This window comes from Ambystoma mexicanum, chromosome 13 (assembly GCF_040938575.1).
Source record: "Ambystoma mexicanum isolate Mex_15411 chromosome 13, UKY_AmexF1_1, whole genome shotgun sequence".
NCBI classification, from domain to species: Eukaryota; Metazoa; Chordata; class Amphibia; order Caudata; family Ambystomatidae; genus Ambystoma; species Ambystoma mexicanum.
The window spans coordinates 618,761,819-618,779,888 of record NC_090938.1 but is presented as its reverse complement, the minus strand read 5'-3'; the positions used below and the strand labels follow the sequence as shown (position 1 = coordinate 618,779,888).

Genomic DNA, 18,070 nt, shown 5'->3' with positions numbered 1-18,070 from the left:
CTGGATTTGTGTCCCTGATTGGCTGCAGCTGATCTCCCCAGACCTGGGACCCAGCTCTGTTCTCAGAGCTCACTGCACCTTCTCAAGGTGATGAGAAAGACTATGTGTTCCCATTGTTGCCGTCAGTATTACCACTTTACCTTTGAGAGTGCCTACAGGGTTGCAACATTGTAAAACAATATATGTATCATTTTGCGTCTGCTTCACTGGAAATGGCTACTCTTCTCACCACGGGTAAATGGCCATTGTTCGGTTCGGATGCACCATGTGGGTGACAACTGCAAAGTTGAACTTTCCGGTCTGCAATTAGTGAGGATTTATTCCACTGTTTTTCGGGTGGCTCCTTGTCTCTGAGCTTAGGAATGTGCTGCTTGTCGCTGTCATTGGCTGCAAGCCCTGGCCTGGTGCTTCATGCAGCCTAATTCTGCTTTGATTCGTCTCTCATTCTGTAGCCTGTGGCTTCATGTAACTCTACTATAGTTATGCTATAATTGCCATATGTCTGTATTGTGCTATTCTTCTTCTAGGTTAGTAGTATGTTGGTTCTTCCAGGTTCCTGTTTTTCCATGTGGTTAGTTGCTATAAGCTGTTGCAAGCTTTCTCTGCATTTCTTGTTGTCTTGTGTTTCTGAGTTTCTGTGTTTGGCCAATGAAATAAGATAATACAGGCTTTCTACTGTATGCATATATATCTGTCCTCAACTGTGTAAGCATGTTCTTCTCTTTGTGTGTGCACGTGTAACTTCATGCATGGATGCGCACGTGCTTCATGGCTAACGTTACTATGTCGTGGTGTCTCTAATGACGTCAGTACCGCAGGATATTGGTCATTAGTCGATCATGTTCATTGAGGTGTCTGGATCCATAATCAGTGTTGGGGCACCTGTATCCATGATGTTATCTGGCGAAGGTTTGAATGGCTGTCTGAGAGAATATCTGTTTGCATGTGTATTTGTCACTGGTCCTCGTGGGGTCTGTCCAAACAGCGACTTGCATCTCTCACTCTTTGGGCTGTCGTGCTTACAGGGGTCAAGAGGGGCATTCCATGGACCCTCTCTTCAACCCATGGATCTATCAGGTAAAATACAGAATACCCTATATCTATGGCCGGGAAGAAAATCTCTAACAGAACTGTTTGAGATCTTGACCATAGAACCGTTTATATATTCTGTACCTCCCTATGTACAGAGAGCTATTCTTCAGTTGAATAAATCCAGAGTTAACTTTGATTGTTGAAACAGCTCACCACTTTTGCAGTAGCTAACCACCATGTTCGGAACCATCACAAAGTACAAGAGGTTAAATGAGACATAAAGGGATGTTCACAATGCCCCCCTTTAATGTACCCAAAATTGTGATAAAGGAATCTGTTAAGGGGGGGGAAGAGACCCAGAGTAGGTAAAAGTGAGATAAGAACTGAAGAAGCCAACAACAATCTATCCCATTAGTAAGTTTCTTGTGTGAGAAATCTGGACATCTAGCCCAATATTGCCTTTCTAATAGAAAAGAAGAATCAATTGAGATCGGATATATGATGGAGGAAGATGAGGTAGACCAAGAGGAAGTAGAAACTACTAGTAATGTATTCCTTGTTAGTAATACTTTTAAGACTCATGCTACCGTCAATGGAATTCCAGTCAGAGCCTTAATTGATTCTGGAAGTAAACAAACTGCTTTAAGATCCATTTTAATATCCTGCAGGAATAATAAAAAGGGAAACCCAATTAGAGTGGCATGTGTACATGGGGATGAAGAGATTGACGATAGGACCCGGTTAATATCAGGATCCAATGCGAGACTGCTAAAATAAATGCAGCCATTATTCCAGGGTTACCCGAAGAGACCATTATTGGTATGATATGATATGCTAGGTTATTTATAACACACTTAATACCCAGAGGTTTCTATGCGCAGACTCGGGGATCGAACCTGTGTTGCTCAGTGTTGTGCACGTTGCCCCTGAGCTATCCTCCCGAGACCAATTGGTCTCTGGTACAGATTTTCACAATTTGCGAAAGATTTCAAAGAAATATTAGTAAAACATCTCTTCCCTATTCTCCAGTTAAATCATGGAAGAAAGAATGATTTCCATCAACAGGCCCTATTGGGAATGCAATTGTTCAACCATGTGCTTTAAAATCCATTGCAACTTCCTTGGACTCCAAGTCCCAGAAAACCTTAAGTACGGTGACGAGGAAGAGTGGCGAGGAGTTAATGAGGAGGAAATATGACTTTAAGGCTAATGTGTAGTCTAATTGTTAAAGACCTAATTAGCTGCACGGACCTTTAAAATCTCAGATCACCTGCAGCAAGTAGAACGGGGAAAAGAGCAAAGAAGAGAGACGGAAGGCTGCTGAGTGCGCGGAGCGGGAAGAGTGACCAGTGGCGGAGGAAATCCCCTGAAAGACCATGGGGAGAACGAGAGACACTTGCCAGAAGAAGGTTGGTGGTGTTCGGGACCAGAGGAGAGGAACCCAGGGAAGGAGAAAGCAGATGGTGCGCAGCGGGCTGTGTGAGGAGACGCTGTCCTGCAGGTCTTAGCAGCGAAGGACTGGAGAGCCGATGCAGAGGCTCAATGAGACTCTGCCCAGAAGGGGAAGGTGGCCCCTGGCAAGCACATCTCGGCCACTGCCCAGCTAACCATTGAGTCAGACTAGCAGCGTAGGGGGCCCAGGGATGTACAAATACACCAAAGAGTATTTTGAAAGTAACTTTTAATACTGACCACATAGAAATGAAAGGAAAAGGCAAATATGGTACAATTCTCCTGACCTAAGAGGTCAGTTGGGGGAAACATGGAACCAACATTGCCAAGAGCCAAAAGAGGTTGTGAGAAAAATAAAGAGGCAAAATGTGTACACTTTTCATGACATGAGATGTCGTCAGTTGGATGAAACCTGAAACGAGCATTGCCAAGAGAGATTGAAAGAAAGGTTGACAGACAGAACTTGAACAAACACTCACAAATGGGATGTCATTGTGGGGGAAATTGGCACAATTAACAACCAAAGTCAACGACTGTGTGCTAGTGAAGAAGCACAATTGTGTGATCCCTAAGGAGAAAGTGAATGTTGCAGAGAAGCCTGTTAAGGGTATCCGGTAGTGAAACCTTTTTAGAAAGAGATACCTGGCAGGAGGAGGCTGCACCAGGGGATCTATGTGAACTGAAGAGGGGATATTCCTGGCAGGAGTAAACAACGGTATCAACAGTTTTCTTTTAAGATGTTTCCTGGCAGGACTGTGTACCGGGAAACATGCTTTGAATTGGTGTGTGGAAGAAAGACTTGGTCATATTAAGGTCCTGTTTCAATTGAACATTTTTGTCAACCAGAAACTTTGAAAGATGTACCTTTTGCCATACGGATTACTTGCATACGGCTAGTTGTACCCGTGGCGTTGTTCTTGGTTTATAACTGCATTTTCTATATTGTGCACTTTTACTTTCCTTTTAGGCATCAGGCTTATACCCGGGCTGTGGTGAGGGCTGTGGTGAGTGCCTCGTTGCCGCACTATCCGTAGCCATTGATTCATTTAACTTTCATTTTATTTAAACTTTTATTTTACTATTTCAGTTCCTTGTATTCCTCCTTCAGGGTGCCTTGCCTCATCTGGAGCACACCAAAGCCTGTGCTCGGTCTGTGTTGAACTTTCATTTCATACCGCTCTCACTACACTAACTGTGGTCAGTCTTTCCACACGGTCAGTTAACAGATACACAGGAGATTGGCTTCCGTAGAGCTTAGTCTTCTCTGTTGAAGCTCTGTGTCGGAATACTCAGGTATGGCTAATCATGCCCTGTGGTTGTTCTTGGTTTCTAACTGTATTTTTTAAATTGTGCACTTTCACTTTCCTTTTAGGCACCAGGATTATACCCAGAAGGTGGCGAGTGACTGGGTGCATTGATTTGAATCATTTTACTTTCATTTTATTTTAACACTTATTTTACTATTTCGGTACCTTATATTCCCCGTTGAGGGTGCCTGGCCTCATCTAAAGCACACAAAGGCCTGCGCTCGGTCCGTGTTGAATTTCCATTTCATATCGCACTCACTAAACTGACTGCGGTCAGTCTTTCCACACTGTCAGTTAACAGCCACACAGAATTGGCTGAGGTAATACCATGTGCCCTAATCAACATCTCGGGCCATGGCAGCGTAGCTGGAGCAAGCTCGTCGTACCAAAGTTAAGGCCGCCTGGGCCCGTCTGAGCTAGACAGGCAAAGCCTTTTGTTCATGCCAAGACTTACTAGCGAAGTTATAGTGAATTTAGCACCCCAGGCATGGTGTTCCCTAAGAATTTCAATATACTGTCCCCTGTCAGCGGGGTCCACGATGCTGCAGGTGAGTCTACTTTGAGTGCTTTCCTAATTAACATGCGTTCGCCTGGCAGGCATGCATCAGGCATGCCACATCTACCTATGAATCTTTACGGGAACATTCCCCTGATGTTGCGTGACTTACAGAGACGTGGTTTACGGATAGCTCTGCACTCACATTTATACAGGTCCTTCCTGATGGGTATAACATACTCCATCCTGATCGGGTAGTCCTCCACCTTGGTGGTGGGGTAGCTATTGTTTTTAAAACTGCTTTGTAATTTTCCTTGATTCCTTTATTGCATAATTTATAAATGGAATCTTTGCTAGTGCGTCTTGCTGTGTCTGCCATTTATTCCATACACTTTCTTATTATTTAGCGGCCCCCTGGCTGTTTTTTTTTTTAAACCTTGTTGTTGAGTTAGCGGTGTCCCTTCAAGTCAAGTTCGCTAATTTGGTAATGTTGGGGGACTTTAATATTAGATACAATGCCCCTCAGTCTTTGGCATTGGCTCCGTTTTTTTAAATCGTTAACAGATCTTGGCTTGCACCGATTTGTACATGAACCAACTCATATGGTGGGTGGCATTTTAGATCATATTTCCTCTGTAGAATCTAACATTGCTGTTGCTCCGTCTCGGCAAATAATGTGGTCAGATCACTGTCTAATACCATGTGAAGTGCTATGTACTGTGCTGCTACCCAAATCCAGCCCAGCTGCCATTATGAAGCGCAATTGGCTCTCGGTGGGTCGCACCTGTATGCTGTCTCTGATTAATGAGTGCCAGAAATCCTCTCTGGTGGATCTTTCGAATAAAGCACACACACAGATGGATAAAATAATGAATAGTGTAACCCAACAACTAGGTAAATGTCTCTATTGACATGTTCTAGCTGTCCTCATAGAGTGGCTCTAAACTTAGCCTGCTTTGATGTGCCGCCGGTCTAGGTGAGGGATAAAGAAAATAACTTTCCCTAACTATCTGTAGCCACATTGTTAGTACTCAAACATTATTCCTACTCATATTTTAAAAGAAATGGACTGGGCTGTGTATGTGTGTGTGAAAATGAGCTAATACATGGCACCGGTGAGTGGCCATTTTTGACATTCACTTCCAAACCGCAATGAAAGTCTACGTTTCTGTGAGCTCAGTTAGAAGGCAGACATGAATTCTACAATGGTTGCAAGATTATATTATGAAACAGTGGAGCTCATCATGGAGGATAGTTGTTGTATCGTTTGCTCAAGAACAAGCTGAGAAGGGAGTCAGAGATGTGCAGGTGCATTGATAAGGTGGTGCTGGGAACAAGCGTGCGGGAGACAAACTGGATTTTTCCACTACTGTCTGCATTTTTCCACTCTTTACTTCCCATGCTTGCTTTCTGTACTTGGGCCGGGGACGGGGGCCGGGGATTTTTGCTCCATAAGAGGAGAGGTATCCTGATGGTGGACAGAGAACTGGAACCCCGGGTGATGAAGTCTCGCTGAGAGGGAGGACACTCCGCTCCAGACCCTGTTAGCATGTGTGATCTCTCTGCCTACCTGCCTCTGGACTGGGCAGTGTTGTTGTGGCTGAGATTAAGTTTTCTTCTGCAACTGCTCTAACAGTGATGTAGATCCTTGTATAATCATTCTTTCTTGTGTGTTAATGTATGACCATTTGCATTTATTCTAATATTTAGCTGTATGCTTATTAAATGTGAATAAAGGGCCTGTAAAGAGCCAATTATATTCCAATTGTTTGTCTAGGTATGTATTATTGCCAGTCATTTTTGTCCAAGAACTTTTGGTCCGTGTAACATGTTGAGTAGTTCGGAAGTCATTACACGTATCCAAAAAGCAAAACAGGCAGGTACCATCACCCATTTGTATTCTTGTACTGACCAGCCTATAAAAAATAAAACACTCGCTACCAGCTCATAATTGATCTTCTGGTTAATCCGAGTGACAATTATCTCTCACAGACAACATATGTCAGTATTTATCTGGCATGAACAACATGCAAAAACACTGAACCAATTAACTCTAATACCAGGTTCACACTACATCTCATTAATAAGCTGATATAAATCTGCTCATTCACACTTTTCCAAAAACACAATTTCTTCTCATGGATTGGGCTAACATAACTCCACTCATTCCATTAAAGTTAACTGGTTTCAGTGGCACTTGGCTTGTTGGACCCCCTTCTTCAGGAACAGAAATGTCTGTGTTAGCTTCCAAACCTTCATCTTAATATATTGTGTTCCCAGAACAGTCCACAACCTTATTATGTGCTCATGTTCTCGTACTTGCCACCTGTAGGGACATTGAAGAGAGACACTTATAAGTGCTCCCATTCTGAACATTTGTCTTTGAGATCAACGACGACTAATCCATTTATTCGGCATACCATTATCTAAAATCATTATATATCCACTCACCAGTGCCCCGTCAAAGGGCTCCAGTTCCTTTTCATGGTAGTCAGCATTTTTCTAACTTCTTGGGGTCAAGTTCTTTGGAGGCAGCAAGATGCTATCTCAGCTCTGGGGCACAGGCATTAAAAATACTTTCAAGCTAGAAAATACTTCTTACCCTCAAATGTGCTCACCTTATTGGTATTAATACACTCATCTAGGTTTTTCAGGCACTCACACACCCAAGTAGACCACAGCCCATTCTTTTTCTTGTGGTCTCTCGACCTTTTGAGCTCTTGGGAAAGGGTCTTCCCAAATCTGGCTATAAGAGCCTGTTTAACTACCTAGTAGTCTTTTCTGTCTGCAGCACCCAATTCCATGACAGCATCACAGCCACTGTGGGGGAGCAAAGACCTAACCCAAGGAACCAAATCCACAAACTCAGAGTCCCCCTCCATTCCAAGAGATCCAACTTAGGATCATACACACTCACCCCATCCTTGGGAAGGCAAGGCTTCTTGGAGACAACAGACTGAGAGGACCCTGAAAAGGAAGAAGAGTCACAGGACTACCTTTTCATCTCATATTCATGTTGCATTTCCCCCTCTGGCTCTCCTCTCTTTGTCTTTGTCTTCAGATTGGAGGGCCAGTTTCCTGATTTCTAGTTCAATTTTAATTAATTTTTTTAAGGGATAGATATTCAGGGCTTATATTGTGACCTGTTGGGGTCATGGCAGGAGGAAACTGAGGTACAGGAGAGAGATGTGAAGGGGGGTTGTCAGATCCTTGAGGTCCCCCCTCATCTTCTGATCCATGAGGCAATTTAGACCTGAGCTCTAAACCTTCCCCTTCACCGTTAGGCCAGAGCAACTGAATTTGGGAGAACACCCAAACAGCAGAAACAGCACTCCAACTACAGAGGAGTGACACAAATGGCCCAAGGTACGTTTAGCAAGAGCCTCACCATATCTGGAGAGTGAAAATAATGCAGATGGATGCCTTCACAATGCACAGATGCAGACACAGTATCCCATTCCTTGGTCATGGGGATGAAAGGAGGGAGTCTGGATGGGATTCTGCAGCAGGAGTCGAGCGAGGGACATGACAGCAAAGGATTATTCTTACTCCTGCGTCATTTTGCAGTTTTGGCACCTTTTAATCAGCACCAGGAGCGAATGGTCACCGCTGTTTGGAATCGTCTCATTTACTCGCCCCTGCACTCTGTTGAGTGGACTTTGGGGAGAGGATGCTTGCTTCTGGAGGTTCACACTGATCCCACCAAAGTTTGAGCGAGATTATTCTACGGCAAGAATATGCACTCCAAGATGGTCGAGGTATCCTTTATTCACCTTCCATTGTGGCACTGTTGCATGTTGCATTGGAGTGTACTGTTGTTGTTGTATCTGTACTTGTTGTCTTTTCATATGCGCTTGCTGTGCTTGCCCTTGTGGCGATTGTAGTTGCAGCAGGATCTGCTGCATTTGCTGTATTTACAGTGCACATGTCTGATACTGTGTGTGATCTTGGGCATAATATACATGCCCTCTCTACTTCTACATGTGCGGGCCATGTCCTGCCCTCCCACAATTCCAGCACTGCTACGGCTGTCCTCCATTAAATCCTGCTTCCCCTTGAGGGTTTTGAAATCTGCCTCCTCGTTACCTCTTTCACATGGTCAACACGTTTACCCACCCTGAACTACGGGGTACCCTACTTTGCTTTACTGCTTCTGCTGTAACTCTTGTGTGGCCACGCCTTCACCACTCATCACTACTGCTCCTTCTATGGCAAATTTTGACAACTTTTTCTGAGCTAACTTTGCTTCCTCCTGTTTCTCTTCTCAGCTCCTTTCTTATTCTTCTCTTGGAATAATCGACAATGATGTACAATAGTCAACTGTATTTCTGGCCATGGCCTCGCTTCCATCCCTACCTGTTTTTTCATCTGCCTTTGCAGTGGCTCGGGCAGACCCTGACATAAAATATGATAATAAAATGGTATGGTTTTATCCCACGGTTCCCTCATCTCAAGACACCAACTTTCTTGAATCTCCTGAATAAAAGCAACAGTATCTTCGTCCTCACCCATTTTCCTTGTCATAATCGCACACAGGATATTATATTCTAAGCACCCTCCATATGTCTGCTCTGCAATTATTAAATGGCGCTCCGTCATTTGTGTTGTTTTATGCTGTCACACACGCATATACTGCTTGTCTCCAAATATCATCAGCTCTCTCCCCTAGAATAGCTGCTAATAGGCCTTTTCCATCACCCCACTGCTAACGTCATTCCCACCGTCATACGTTCTAACTCATAAATTGGTTTTCAAGTACCTGCAGTCAGACTAGGTAATTTACATTTGAAATGATCCTTTTGTGGCCACGGTATATATTGTGGTCGTCCTCCCCCTTTCTCTAATAACGGGAATTGTGTAAATTCTGGTCTACAGTTGTATCCACCCATGATTCTTGTCTTACAGGTGGGACAGTTTTGACCGTTTGTCTTCGTCCTGGTAGTGACCTTACTCTACTTACATAAGGTGGGGATATATCCCCTGTGCTATGCGACTGTGCTTGTGGTCGTTCAGAATATGGTATAGGCTCTGGTGTTATTTTCTTTTGGGTCTTCTACATCTGACCACGTTACCCCTCTCTCTATATTTGGATCTGTCGAAAAGCCACATGTGTCCTCTCCTTGCGCTCTCTTGTTTTCTTCCCTTTCTTCGTCTGACAACATTATAGCCCACCTAGTATGGCTATTATCCCTCTCCTCGTCATCAAGATTTAGTCTACTTAAGGACAGCGTTCTATGCTTGTCCATCATTACATCATCTGATATGCCTCTTGTTTTTTTCGGTGGAGATCTTTTAATGCTCCCTTTGGTCTCATAACCATCTTTCTACCTCAGTTGCCTATATAGCTCTCCAATCCTATGCCTTCTCCCTCATGCTCATCATCCCATATCTGCATTCTAGTTATCTTGTGCCGCTCCCTATGGGGCTGTTCTGACCTTATCTATACTTCCCATCATTCTCATTCTTCAACTGCTATTACACATCTATTAACAATGTCATCTATTTCGTTTTCCCTTTGTCCCTAAGTACGTGGTAGGACCGGAGGCAGTGCAAGGGTAACTGGTCAAGAAAGAGCCTGGTACCCAGTGAGACTCTGAAGGTAGCCAAGCAGCCGGTCGGTACAGCAGAATGATAGGTCAGGTAGGTCAGCAGGGGAGGGGTAGATAGAAAGCAAAGGAGAGAAGAAAGTTTTGAGCTGCTTCCGGAACTTCAGGTGGTCCGGCTAAAGTTTGAGAGGGACAGGAGGCCATTCCAGAGGGAGGAACCTGCAGAGGAGAGAGATCTACCCCATGCTCTCTGCCTGGAGAAGCATCTAACCCTTGGAGATTTGGAGGTCGCTGAGCGAAGGGCTCAAGAAGAGTAGCTGAGCAAAGGGCTCGGCATGGTATTGTCTAATCTTGGGTGTGTACCTTGGGAATGTTGTGCACAAGTGTAGAAGGGGAGTGTCCCCCATTTCACAAGTCATTTTTAACTGTCAATAAATTTTAACTGTCAATAATTACTGGCTCTTTTATTCTATTATTACTTTAATTATATCAAAAGAATCCATTCGGGCAAACACCATCAATCGCCACCCATTTCTCCCAAATATTCTTCAAAACATTTCCAAGCCTATACAATAATATTCTTTTTGCTTCTTCGTTTATGGCTCCATCGATTCTTACTATCCTGCTTTCAATATTGACAATGTAAGAATCTTATTTTAGTCTATTTGTTCCTCAACGTCTACCCTCCTATGATTGGCACCAATCGCTTGTTTTTAGGGTCCAGTAATCAGTTGATTTATTACTATTTTTCTAAAGTTCCAACCTACAACCTATACTATTACAACTAGTACAAAACACATCACTTTTTACACGAATATTTTCACAACCACAAACAAATGTGTACAACAATTTCTATGATCGTCTTCTTTACCTGCCTAATAAAAGTATCTCATCTCTATTTTATTCAATTTTGGAGTGTGTTGCACACCCTTCTTGGTCTAGCCGCTGGAATCCCTTAAAAATACTCTGTTCCAGAGTGTGATGAGGTCCCTTCTATCTCCTTGTGAATAGGAAAGTGGGTATCTCTCCTTAATTAAATCCTGTTACTTTCCCCATATATATATATATCCAATGCGACCCCTCCCCTTTCATTTGCCACTTTCCATGTTTCTACTTACGTCCATTGTTCAGTTTGAGCACCTCCGGTATCGACTCTTCCCCAATCGACCACTTCGCCTTCGGTCCGCAGGGTGGGGGTCTTGGAGACCGGGCAGGAATTTCTTCAAAGGGGCACCTGCCGACCGTGTCGGATTACACGTGTTTGTCTTCTTCTCTGCAAGAGAAACTCTTCAGTCTTCCGGCTGATGATGGAAGATGACAAAAATCAGAGAGTCTGGATTTGAACCGGGTGCACTGCTACCAAAATGTGTTATAGCACATGGAGCATTCCAATTGCTGAATGAGATTACCGCAATAACTGATCTCAGGCCCAAACAACAGGTCATATTCAAAGAATATGGTAAAATACTACTTTATCAGCAGCCCAATAAAGTAGGGAAACCTGGTGAGCAAAACATATTGCAGCTCACACGCTCTCAACACATTTCAATTACACAGAAGGCTTTATACCTCGAAATGCTATCACGTCATCCTACGTGGCAAACAGTAAAAACCTATTGGGCGGAAGGAGTGGTTAAGGGAACAGATATTCCTATTGTCTGCATAGGTGTAAGTATCATCATTGGCTGCCCCTTATGTGGTAGTCTAAGGAAGGCATGGTAACAAACAGTAAAACAGACACAAGTGATCACAGTTCAAGGGTGTTTATTGAACTTCAACTGGGTTTGAAAAATGCCTATCTGATCCTAAATCTAAAGATGGGAGCAAGCTACGACCATCAAATAATAATAACGCAGTCCTAGTGGTGTCTTGTCAAAATAAAAAGGCATATGCTAATAAACCTATTGCCAATCCTTACTTTTAAATACAAATAGTGTGGGAAACAATGTTATGCAAAAGAAAAGTGGTCGAGAAATGATTTGTCAGGATATTCAAGCTGTTGGCTTCTCTTCCCCACGTTTTCAGCATGGGAGAAGGTGGCACACTCGTGCTTAGCACAGTCTCTGGCTTCTCTAGCATGTGGATGCAGTTCAAATCTCAGTATCAGGCCTCCTGTACCAAAGTTTATTTGCCATTCAAAGTCTCTTACATCAGGGGGCCTGATATGACAAACAAACATTAAAAAGTTCCTTTCTCCTCAGGATTCTCATGTACAACTTCTTGGGTTATATTTGATTCACCACGGGTCCCTCTCCACCGGGCTCAGACCCACTTTAACACACAACCTTCTTGGGTGATTCACTGTTCACCCCCGGTACCCCTCTGCTGGGCTCAGACCCACTTTAAAACAAAATCTTCAATTGGTCTCCCTCTTCGAGGCTCTGACCAGATTCATGTATTTTTCCAAACTGTCTTTATTTCATCCAAATCGAAGACTTTCGACTGTGTGTGGGATTTAGCTTGACCCGTCGTAGGACCACTTCGATTCACATTTATTAATTCACTTTCAAATGATCTCCCTCGGCCGGGCTCAAATCAAATGTATCTACTTTTGTCAGTCCTCAGCTAGATACTTTACAGAACCTTCCATTGGGGTCAAGACTACTTCCCCCCTTGCAATCCCTTTCCATTTCACAGCCTTTCTTCTCTTGTTAAACTGCCATCTTGGAACTGCTGTTTCCTCATGTGTTTTGACTCGCTCAGAGTGTGCTCTCGTGCCCCGCCTTTTATCATTTTGGGAAAGTGTAATGGAAGTCAGGTGTGAGTGATTGTCGATAATTGCCTGACCTCGCCGGACTATAGTATTGGGACATGTCAAGTACATACCTCAGGTGTTAGTCTGTTTTCTCTTAGAGCTGGCTGTCAATGAGAAAGTGTTTGTGTGGTAAAAAGGGTCGGGGTTAGAATTCCTACATATCCTACTGGGTAGGATGGGGTAAAGGTGTTACAAGAAAGGGGGTACCGCGTCACACCATCCGGTGTCCCTCTCCCACTCCACAAAGACTCCTCACCCAGGTGATCCTCCCGCACTGGTCAACCTCCAGGAACTGGATCCAAAAGCAATGGCCATGTCTTGGCCACCTAGACGACAGATACCCGGGGACTAATGGGTGAGACACCTTCTGGTTTCTCACAGTAGGCATGCCTTGGGCCACCTCTAACTAAGTAAAATGCAGATAATAGCAGAATAACGGCAGTGGATCGGCTTCTGCAACAATGTATAGTCCACCATGACATAGGCCTGCATGATTGGTTGGCACTCTCTTACCAACCTTGGACTTTCGGCCGGTTAGCAGCACGTAAGCAAAACAAAACTCAGGTGGGAGGAACACCGCCAGACAACTGTCCACTTGGCTAATTAGCCTACCATCTCTCATCAGTTAGGCACTAAGCCAAAGCATCTTCTTTGTGGTTGACCTTGCTGACTGTTCTCTTCCTTTGAACTTTAAAGGGAGTGAAGGCACATTGCTATCTTCATCTGGAGCTTTATGAATAGGCCTTGTCTTCTGGTCTTACACCACGTGTGATGAGACTATGATTTTGTCCATTCTGCCCTTCTATTTAGTGCTATTTGATTCAATTATATCAGGTGCTATTATTATCCTCTGCCTCTGGTGACATGGCTACTCCACTCTGCATGTGCTTTCCATGTATTTTAATTGTACAATACTTGGCACTCGCAAATGTTCACTCCTTTGCTTAATCTAAGAGTAATATGTCCTGCGTACATGTCTTATACTGTTAAACTTCTTTCAAGCCTTGCATTTGCTTCTTGCTGTGGCATCCTTGATCCTGACCCAAACAAATATTCTTTGTTTGTGCACAAATTTGTATTCCACTGCTTGCCAGCTCTGCAGCCTTGGTTTTTCTGCTTGAAGCTTCTTGCTTACTATTGCACAATGCCAACGTCCATTTTCTCAATATGGCTGCTTTATTTGAGTTCTATTTTCTTCGTTTAGAAAGCTTCTATGAGTCGCATCTGCCTTGCGTGTATGAATATATACATCTACTACATCTTTTCTCATTTATTCAGTGCATATGGTTTCTTCATATCCGCATACATTTTCACTTTGTTACTTCAGTCACATCTTCATTCTTTAAGTATTTAGGTATTCATGCATTGTTTCAGTGCGCCCTTGTGTCTTCTCTTCATGACGTCACTTTACATCTGTCAGACTTCACTTATAGTTCTTCTAGCTCCATTGATGTCTGCAGACTTCCTTCTACTGCATCAGTTCGAGGATACATTCGATATGGTTGCCTGAGCACATAATGCCTCTCATACCTTAGATGTGGCATTGGGATAATGCGCGGTGTCATGCTTAGTGTCTTCTTGTTGTTCGTCCAGTATGATGCAGTGTGGGGGTGGGGTCTAATGGAGTATACATCTGCTTCTCTACAAGTGATTATGTTATTTTGTTTCATCCAAACCAATAAAAACACATGTGAAAAAAGCGACAGGGAACTCTTTCTCTCTTTCCATTAAAATGACAACCAAGTCAACCAATGGCCACTGCGTCACATGCACAGATTGTCTGCCTTCCAGAAAATCAAAGCCCAAATCCATCTAAAGGAGGGAATAATGGCATGTCACTAAGGTCGTTGGGTATTCATACACATTTGTTAATGCCCACTGTCCATACTTACAGCTGTATGGCTCAGAATAGGAGCCGCAACCTAAAAAAGATGAAGGGATTTCATTTTCCCTCTAGTTATTTAGGTTATGCTGAACTTTTTACTCACATCGAAGTTATTGTCATGCCTGATCATGTTTCACCATTCTCTAGGATGGATCTATGTGATCACTGCGCCGCCTGTAACTGCGACGGCTGAAAATGCCGATGCCAGTTACGGCGCGGCGCAGTGATCATATGGATCACTGTGCCCACTTCCCCTGGCCTACATTACCCCTCCTAACCCCCCACTCCACTTACCTTCAGGACGGCACACGCAGAAGTGTGCCGCCCACACTCTGCGATCCCTGCGGTGTTAGCTCCTCCCACTAACATGGGTTGGAGCTAATGCTGCAGGGTGCTTTTCTTTTTTTTCTTACGTTTCCCCCGCTTTCCGAATGTTAAGCGGGGGACACCCCCGCAACCCCTGACCCCCGTTATTGTGCCCATGTAGACCGGGGGACACCCCTGCAACCCCCACTCTTCTTGGGTGCAGTAAATGTCGCCCTCATTTTGTGCGCCTCCAAAGTCGCAGTGACTACGGGGTGCACAAATGAGGGCGACATTTTGGTGCAATACCTCTAGGATTTGTAAAGTTCCATACAGAAATTCCTTACAAGATTCTTATATGTAGCTTGGTGAAACTTGTGGGAAAGTCATGGTATTTTGGGAAACATTTTAATAAGAGCTGTATAGGAACTTATACGGCACCAAAACACTTCCTGTATTCTTGTAAAATCTACTAAGGTTGAAGTAGGATTTTTGTAAGATCTTATACCATTCTGATAATAGCTTTATAAGAACGTCATTAATAAATTGTATGGGGTAATTTGGCAAAAGAAACTGACAGGAATCGAAGCATTAGGGCGCTTTATAAATGATCCCACTCATTCACACACTCGCTGTGTTTCAAGGTCCACCCTTTCCCCTCCCTCCGAGCGTTCCCTGGACACAGAGGAAGTCCGAGTAGCTTAGCCAGGCCAGCCAAGCCAGCCAGCCCAGGCCCGGATAAGAGAAGGGCGCGGCTTCTTCCTGTCCGGTCGCACTTGCGCTCCTTTACTTTTGGGAGCAAGAAGGAGCTGACCGTGCAGGGCTCGGGCAGGAGGTCACATGAGATCAACGCTGGGCTGTAAACTTCTGACATTGGTCTAACATTGGTAGATGCATGACAGCTCGGTTACTTGTGTGCTGCAACTCTTTTACTGGTGTTCAGATAAGAGGGAAGCAGTGAGTGGGATGCAGGCGAGACCCACTGAGGGTGTCTTGGCACAGCTCAAGGTGCGTATGGCTGTCCTGCATGCTTTGCAATGGAGGCGTGGAGAGGAGCATTGGGGCATACCCCCAAGACCATGGGAGGAAAGAGTTATTTCTAGGACATTCATTTACATCTATTTTCTTTAAAATTCCCAATATCCCTTTTTTTCTGCAAAACATCCCAAATCAACTTGTTGTGCTAATGCAACCATTTTTCTCTCTGCATGTCCAACACAATATTGTGCTTTGTATTGTTAGCTCTATTCTAATCACTAATTGTAATTGTAATGGGTTATTTATAACGCGCTTAATACCCAGAGGTTTCTAAGCACTGACCCAAACTGGGTTGCTCTGCGTCGTCTTGCTTCCAAGACGAGCGCGTTACCCCTGAGCTATCCTCCCGAGACAACTAGCAATTCTTTTTGTAGAGCAGGTGACTGAGACAACGTGCTGTGTTGAGAGTTAAAGAAGTTGTTGAGCAAATAACCCATTGGGCGATCAATTAGTGCGACCAGTGAAAAGGAAGGCAGACTTCGGCCCTGATACCACGTTCAATGGGACTTCAAATGGCAACAAGGTGGCATGCTAAATACCCCCCAAAATAAATCCACGCACTTATAGCACTCATCCAAGGACCCACACAGCTAGGCGTGTACACTGTAGTCTCCCCTGCGAGGTACCATTCCCACATTACGCACAGAAAAACTCATGCAAGTGGTTGGAGCACCCCTGAACCCCCATCATACACCTGGGAGTCTGCCAATATATACAATGACCATCCAACGCGCCGTCCACCTAGAGTCTGTTGGATACCTGAGCGCTAGAACGACTGCACTATTGGCCCAGGACAAAGCGCCGTGAAGCCATACCAATGATAGCTGTGTGCTAAATGAAACGCCCTTTGATATTAATTGGTTGGCGCTTAAAGTTTCTTCCGCAGCTGTGATGTTTAGTTAGTATGTATTCTCAGCAACGAGAATACTCTGCAACACACAAGAAAAAATAAGAAAACACCCTCAAAGTTCAACATTCATGTCACATTTCATACCGCTAGGCCATTGTGTTACCTTCAGAAAGGAATATTACATTCATTTGTTTAGCACGTATACGCTTGCGATTGGACGATGAGCTGCACAGTGGTGGCTGGTAAATTTCTTTAATTGAAGAGGTGTACATTTCCATGAAAATGCAGGAGTTTCCGAGTGTAGTGAGAAAGCACAAACCAACCAAAGTAGGTTTGGGGCTTGCGGATGTCCCCCGAGAGACAATTTGGAAAATAGTAGGTTACTATGGTGCATTTTACAGCACACGTTCTCTGAAAAATCTGGTAGAAAGCCACCGTTTTCAATCATCATGTAGGGTCATTCATGAAAGAAGCCAACAGATGCAAGTCACCAACAGTGCACAGGAGCCTTTCCCAACATATTGTCATGATGCCCTTTCGCACAATGTATGGCAGTAAAAAACAAAAATCATGATGCTTTGGCCATAAATGGCCATGCTGGCTGCACCAATATAAGCCAGTGTTCCCCTATAAGAACATACTCCTGTTTGCCTTAACCATCATGCGATGATACTATAAGAAAACATGTCCATGCTGGCTCTGCTAATATATGCAAGTATCCCTACATAAGAACATATTCTGTGCTCCTGTTGGCTTTGCCAGTAAAAATGCCATGTCACACGAGCGTCTCCTACACACTTTAGGCCCTGCAGCACACCAATCGGCCATGCAAGGCTGGGAAAGCAGGTTTCCCTTTGACGGTTAAAGGCAGACCAAGTGTGCTCCCTCAATGGGCTGGTTTGGGTGAGTTCTCTCATCTTTAATGGGTGGCGGGTTGGCACCCCATCATTCATTACGGACGGACCAGAAGCCTCTGGAATAAGGTGCCCAGATTTAAAAAGTAAAAAACCGGGACGGGGCAACTAACATAAAAGCAGGACTAACTCTTGACAGTGGTTGTCAGGGCACTACACTTCAGTAGCGTTGGAGAAGGCGGTTTAAGTGTTAATGGTGGAATAGACACATACATAGCTCTCAACTCACCCGCTTTTGGCCGATGTCACCCGCCCTGAAAGAAGCTGCATCACCTGCCAAGTCCCTCATGTGCCCATTCAGTTCTATGGGCTCTCATCCGCCAAAAAGAAAATCGGGTGTTTTCACCCGCCTTGGTATCAAAATAGGTTGGGATCTATACACATATAATAATTGATATATCACAAACTACCAATATCTTTATTCGTAAAATGCAACATTTCTTCTGTGTGAGATTATAGATTCCTGCCTGCCAGCTATGAAGACCTACCTAC

General features: G+C 44.1%; 1 long non-coding RNA gene across 1 annotated transcript in view; it reads right to left on the bottom strand.

Moving 5' to 3' along the window:
- LOC138520642 (uncharacterized) overlaps nucleotides 1-18,070 on the bottom strand; it is a 236,643-nt gene that overhangs the window by 61,736 nt on the left and 156,837 nt on the right. The window contains exon 2 of the long non-coding RNA XR_011282833.1: nucleotides 10,952-11,134. This is a non-coding gene — a long non-coding RNA (uncharacterized lncRNA). The remainder of the gene's footprint in view (nucleotides 1-10,951; nucleotides 11,135-18,070) is intronic.